Consider the following 7,716-nt stretch of genomic DNA (forward strand, 5'->3'; position numbering starts at 1 on the left):
ATAATTCTAGAAGATATAGAAAATACAGATTTAAATCTGTTCTAAATTTTACTACAGAAACAACCACTATTAATATTTGGGTATTTGCAGAATACTCTAAATATTTTCATTCCGCTTTCTCCTGCAAAAAAGGTATTATATTATACATACCAGTTTTACACTGAATTGTGCTACAATAATATTTCATACTTCAGAAAAAAATTTAGAAGCAGAATTGCTAAATCAAAGATATATCCTTTGTAAAGTTCATCCCAATTTAAATTCTCATTAGCAGAATATCAATGCACATTTTATCCATCCTAATGACCAACATTTGATATGGCAAACCTGTTGTATAAGCTTATGGGCAAAAATTATCATCTCATTATTTAGTTAGCACTTCTTTAGTTACATCAGAGTTTGACTTTTTTATGCTATTCTGATTTAATGTGTTTTTTAAAAGGGATGGGTAAGTTATTGATAGTCTCTTCTTATTTTTCTGTTAAAATATTTATGTTCTTACAGTTTGAGGCCTTTTTATATATTAAGGACAAAGAATTACTTTTTCCATGAATAGAACAAATGTTTCCCCATTTGCCATTTTAATTTTATTTATTTCCTTCACAGGAATTGTGACATGCAATTTACTTTTGCATAATAGCCTGATGTTTATTAACTAATTTTAGTTTTTTATGATTTATCTTATAAGAAGATAAGTTACTTGAAGACAGAGAATGTGTCTTATGCTTTTTTAAAAAATGCGTATAGAAGGCAAATACAAAGAAATGCTGAATATACATTTGATTTTTGTACCGGCATTAGTAAGGAAAGGGGCTTCTAAATTTTAGCCACACATACATAAATAACCACATTGGACATTATTTTTTATTGCATGTTTATAAAGATAGTATCTTCAAATTGTGATCCTAGTAATACTGAATAAATGTTCTAAATTTTTTAAAGAGCAAGTTCAAACATGGGAAGTGAGAAGAAACGTTAGAACAGGAAATGTTATTTTTGTGATATTTAACTCAAGGCAAAAGGGATGATAGCTTTTTTCAGATTATGATGTTTTTCCTAATTCTCTTTTATGTTTTGAGGACATTTCTTTTTATTTTCCTTATCTAAGAGTATGCAATTTAATATCCAAATATATATCTATGTTCTCCAAATTTCTATGTTCTTATACCAGTGGTTCTGCATATATAATATTTTTCTCAGTTACCTTTCTTATGAATGTGTGAGTCCAAAGGAGAAGCTAATCATTTTTGAAACTGTGTATGTACCTGTAAATTCCTGAGCACAGGGATATCTTTTCCCCCAAGCTAAGAGTCACTTCCTTGAAATTCTTTATGTCATCATAGCTCATCTACCAGGGAAGGCAGGGATTAGGTTGAAGATCAATCTGCTTCCTCTCTGAAGGCAGGTAATACTGACAGGTCTCACCAAAATGCTTTTGCCTCACTTCCTTTTCAGAACTAGGGAAGTCCCTCATCTGAATATTGATATCCTTGTATAACTTAGTCATTTTTATTGAAGAGGGATGGTAGCAATAAAGGACATTATTGGATAAAGAAATATTCACAATAAATATAAATTATGCCATTAGGAAATAAATAAAAATGTCCAGAAGGAGGCTGACAGAATGTAGATTTCTTTCCTTAAATGTCTTCAAAAGCAAAAGAATCTGCTTGTTCAACATAGTTAAAAATCCCTTGATGGCAAAACCTGGAGTTTATTCCTCCTTATAAACTAATTGTCTTTCAAGGTCTTACTTAGGCACATCAGGTTTTATACTACAGCATGAATAGTATCTCTTAGAATTGTAGAATGCACAACACATACAACTGTACTTGCTAGTGCTATAGACTAGCAATGATCCTGACCCTTAGAATCAACTTGGTAGACATTTTGAATTAAAGGCTGTTTGATTTATGTTAATAATCATAGAGTTAGTGGCATATTAAAAGGAATTTTTAGTCCCAGATATAGGGAGCAGATTAATTTTATTTAGTCAATTGTGCTTGGTAAATACCAGCATGTAATTAATCTCACAGTTGTTTTCTCATAATTCTTTTGAGCCAAAGTCCAAGTAGTCAGCTTCAATGAGAAGTTAGTAGAGTGATAAGATCATGAACTTCAGTGTCTGCAAGATAAACTTGAGTTCAAACACAGATTCTCCCACTTACTTGTGGGTAAACACTATTGAAACAAAAATGAGCAGTAAAGTAAATTCTTGTATACAACTGCTGCCAATCAAATATATTCTCTTCTTCCTCAAGAAAGGGACCTTAATTTGGTCAGATGAAGCAAGGTTCTTGGGGATGTGAGTATGGATATATATTCTTTCTTCTTTCTTTCTCATTGTTAATAAAAGTGAGTTTTCAGAACAATAGATAGTGAATGTCTCAGCACCAGAGTTGTAATCTTGGGTCCTATAGGAGTGTGTACTTTCTTAGCTGCCAAAGAAAAAAAGCCCTGTTTGACAGCTTTGGAGTTTGTAAATAATACTGGCCTTATCTTGCTTCTGGAGAGGGAAATTAACAAGGTCTGCTATCTAATGTCTGGTCACCTCCTTTCCATATATACACACCCCCTTCAACACACACAACACACACACACACACACACACACACACACAAATGCCAGGAGGGTAAACCTCACTCTTGTTTACCATAATGTTAAAGGGCTTGAGTTGAAGCCCTTTCCGCCTCTTATTCCAAGGTGGGAGAGAAGTGAGTAGAACACAAGATGGCTCTTTCCTTCCTGTGCTAGGCTTGAGAAAGGTGACCAGCTGTCTTTACTGCCCATTCTTTTCCTGTGGTTTACATTTCTTGAAAAAGAAACAATCAAAAACTCTCATAAGGAAGTACATCTTTGGCCTGAGACGCCATAAGCTGCCTCAGCAAAATGTAAAAATGAGATTTTCTATTAGCATGTAGTTTGTACTTTAATATCCCAGATTTTACGCTGTGATTTCTCCCTCTCTGACCTCTGCAGCTTTGGAGACACTTGGCCAATATCTGGACCTCACCCACTCAGCCTGATAAAGTGTGTGCCTGAGCAAGAGTCCCTATCAAACACATAGCTTGGTGTATGCTTTTAAAAATGAATATTTAATGGTTTGTATTTTAGATTGAGATATACCTTTGAACATATATCAACTGAGTAAAAATATTGTATAATCAAATTTTAGAAACATATTTAGAAATTATGATTTCATAGCTGAGCAAGTCCTAAGAAGAATTTTCTGTTGTCTTTTAAGCACCTATCTTCTAGATTTTTACTAAAATTGTTTTTGCATAAATTCCATCATTTACTGCTTTAGAAGTTAGATTGTTAATGCTGTTGAGAATTTTGACTTTCATAGCTGGATGAGGTAAACACATATCAAAGAGTAATTGGTCTAAAAGAGTTGTTTTATGACCATCTGAAATATAAAAAAAAAAGATTGTTTTGACTTTACTTGCACAAAATAAAATGCATCTATTTTTCTTTTGCAAGGTATAGTAATGATGTTTTCATTTTGCTTTTAGTAAAATTAAGGTGATAGTATATGTTTTAGTTCTTGAACTTTCCAAAGTTTATATTAATTTGAGATCTATGAGACCTTTTAAGGTACTACATATTTTTAAAGAAATAAAAAGCTGACTCTAGGGTTAATTTTATGTCACTTGGCTGTACAGTATTTTAATTGACATGGTTGAACACACATCCTATGAATACCTCAACATACTCATAAAATAGTAATAAAAAAACTTTAACCAGGAAGTAAACACAGAATGATGATTCAGACTTCTGTAAGTATAGGTGGCTCATGCATTTGCTATTCTTCATATTATTTTTAATTTTTCCTAAAGAGTTGTAACTTTCTGAGACAGACTGAAAATACTGAAAACCTTATAAGGGGTAAAAGTATAGAAAGCATAGAATGATAATTAAACTCTCACCCCTACCCCATTCACACTGTTTGTGATCCTTTGCCTAGGATGTAATTAATTCTTTTGTTTTGATGACTTCATTTTTAAATACTCATCCCTTTCTAGTCTACATCATTTTCAGCCAATTATGTTAGAGATTTAGAGTTGAAGGTCAAAACTAAAGATACTTTCTACCCTGGCCTCTGCCACTTTGCTCTCAGGATAGCCTGGGAAATAGTTCTTAATTTCTCCAGTGTCAATCTTCTACTTTATAAAGCACTGACTTTGGTCGGGATGAGGTAGGGTGTTAAAGCAAGGCTGAATTGCCTAGATTTGAATCTTAGTACTGTCGGACATTGGGGAAGCTACATACTATCATTGTACTTCAGTTTTATCCTATATAATATGATGATAATACTGTGCCAAATTCATAAAGACAATGTGTAAATTTCAAAAGATATTTGTGAAGCACTTAGTGCAATGTTCCACTGGTAGTCACACTAAGTGTGAACTTCGTTATTATTCCTGCATTCACTTTCTAATTCAGTAGCAAGATAGGCTAGAACAATAGAGAATGCTCTAAGCAGTGACTAAGCAGAAATGGGCAACTTACTCAAATTCTTAATGAGCCAGATGCAGTTATGCTCACGGAATTTTGTCCACAACAGTAGTGACTTTATCCTCATGGAACTGCCGTCAACAGCTGGCTTCCTCCTCAGTTATGCTAAGTCTAATTTTCCTTACAGGTCAGTCCCTAGAAATAACATTTGAGCTTTCCATTCCATTGTCTGACAAAGTTCCACCAAGATGTCCATTTCTGCTACTATATATTTATATGTGCATATAAAATTTCAATGCATATGTGCATTCTTCTGCAGATCTCTAACAAAAGATGTAAATAGGACACAAATGTATCAGTATAAATTGACTGTCAGAACTGTATGTCTGAAGGAAAAGCCGGGCTGGGGGTACTCATAAATCTAAGCGTAACAAACGTCAGATTACTGATCTGAGTTCTGCTGGGCTAACTCGTAAATATAAGTTAATAAGTGTTGGTTTGCTGATTACCTGCTCATGTTTTTTTTGTTTTGTTTTGTTTTGTTTTGCTAGCCAGCTGGATTTTCAGAGAGACATATCTGGCCTTGAAATGTTGGTTTGCTGCCTCCCTGCCTCTGCTTTTGTGATAATGATGCCACTAAAGCTGTTCCATGCCTATTGGCCGAATACCCCAAGCTTGTAATTAACCCTATAAAATCTCATGCACACGTCTTGGAGGTGCTCAGAGCTTCGGAGCAGAAGCCCCTCTGAGCCCGCCGGCGTAATACATCTGAGTGCTTCAACCCTCCGAGTGGTGCTTGTTTCTTGACTGGCCTGCCATTTCCATAACACATGGACACAATGTTAATGTTTAATAAAGAGTGTTTGTGGTCTGAGAGTGAAGCAGAACATATGACTTTATAATTATTAGAGCTTGCTTAATATAAAACTGTTTCTTTTCCCAATTTTGCTCCAGCTGAGTATTAATGGAGTCTGGTTTCATGGGCACTTTTTGGAGAGTATTGCTTGCAATAAAAACCACCACAATTTATCAATAATCTCCACAATGCTGAAACCAGTTCTGTAACAAATGTCACTTTTAAGTTTTTGTGGGGTCCTTGTTTTTCAATTTTTTATAAAATATGCATAATAAAATATTTTATTTTGTGCCATTGTGTAATAATTTCCAGTCACTAGTAGTTCCTAGAAATCAGAAGAAAAAAATAAAAACACAAAACAGGACTTTTAAGTGTAGCAAACAAATGTTCAAAAAAATCTTTCCATGATAAAATGAAATTTATTACAACAAATATTGCAGAGCTAATGAGATCAGGGAAACCCCAGAATGAAAGCTGCCTCTCCATGACAAGACTCTGAGTTGATAATATTAATAATAATACCATATTAGAATTTGTAACCATTAGCAGGTGACTCTGTGGTTAAGTATGTACTATCGACATAGGGTTGCAAATTGGAGCCCAGATATTAAAGCTGCAATAAAATTTTTCCAGGTTGATAGTGGCCACAGATGAAAGTAGAAATATCCTCTAAGGAAAATTATCTTAAATATGGGTCTTTCGGGATTCTAACATGTAAAGTTCACATAATTATTATCTCACAATAAAATTACATAACACAGAATGAAATAATCCATAATAAAATAGAGATTGTAGAAACAGAAATAATGGATTCAAATCTTCCAATACGTCAGGTGTTGGATTTATCAGATATTGAATTTAAGTTAATTATGTATAAATGTTTTAAGAAATAAAATATTAATAAAAATTAAACTATCAAGATGACTAACACTAAAATGAAATTTAAAAAATTAAAATCATTGAGGTGAAAAATTCAATAGATGGGCAAACAGCAAAATAGTAAAACTGAACAGTCCTGAAAAGGACTATAGCAAGAGAATATGAAAGAAAAGAGTCGAGCTGCAGAAAATTAGATGAAATGAGAAGTTCTAATGTATGTGCAATTGAAGTTCTGAAAGGAGAGAACAGAAAAAATGGAGCTGATAAATTACTTACATGGTGAATGAAAATTTTCCGTGAAGGATAAAGTATGTGACTCTTCAGGATCAAGATGTACAATATATTGCAAACAGGACACATATTAAAACAAAAAAAATCCGCCGGGAGGCACATAGCTGTGAAGCTGCAAAGAACGAAAATGAAGAAAATATTTTAAAAGCAAGAAGAGATGCCTTGTAAAGGAGTAACAGTTGGGCTGCCAATAGATTTCATAAACAACAATGGAAACCAGAAGGCTGATACAAAAAAGCACTAAAGCAGGTACCACAAAGCTATTCATCTCTGTATCCTCAGGACTCAGAGCTAAGTGAGCCCTATGAGCAGGTAGCCACGTGCCCGGTAACTAGCAGGTGCCTTCCACTTTGGAGCTTCATTCACAAAGAACCCTCTTAAATTGCACTGTAATGGATTTTCTTGGACTAGGTTTTACTTCAGGCTGTAGTTCACAACACTTTCTAAACCTGTTTCTTAAAATTATTATTTAAAAATTTTAAGATGATTGTAGATTCACGTGAAGTTATAACAAATAATACAAAGATCCTAAACCCTTTACATAATTTTCCCCAGTGGTAACATCTTGCAAAACTGTAGTATTATACCAACACAGGATATTGATGCAGTTAAGATGCAGAGTATTTCTGTCACTGCAAGTTCTCTCTGGTTGTGCCTTTATAGCTTTACCTGCTTCACTCCAGTCCCTTCCTTAAATCCTGACAACCACTAATTATTTTTGTATTTCAGTTTTTTTTAAAAAAAAATTTTATATATATGGAATCATACAAGATTTAAACTTTGGAGGTTAGTTTTTCTTTATTCTGCATAAATCCCTGGAGATTCTTCTTAGTTTTATGTATCAATAGCATATTTCTTTTTATTGCTCATTAGTGAATCTTGGGTAAGAGTCTGTACCACAACAGAGAATGGTTAATGGCAGAGGGAGCAATGCTCTACCAAGTGTATTCTGATGTGGACCCGATGGAGGGTAAAGGATAAAAGAGGTCTGACTGAAAGGTCAGTAATTATACATGGAGATATGGATCTAATATTATGGACAATATTATGGACAAAAAGGTGGTCATTACTGAGAATATTGTGAGCAATTATCACCAGCAGCAGGAGTAGAATTTTACAGTGGTTTCAATATGCTACATGAAGAATAAAAATAACGGGACCTTCCTAACCTTCCTTGCTTTAGGTGCTACAGAATCAGTAGGATTAGCCCAATCTTTTGAAACTTAATATAT

This window comes from Camelus bactrianus, chromosome 2 (assembly GCF_048773025.1).
Source record: "Camelus bactrianus isolate YW-2024 breed Bactrian camel chromosome 2, ASM4877302v1, whole genome shotgun sequence".
NCBI classification, from domain to species: Eukaryota; Metazoa; Chordata; class Mammalia; order Artiodactyla; family Camelidae; genus Camelus; species Camelus bactrianus.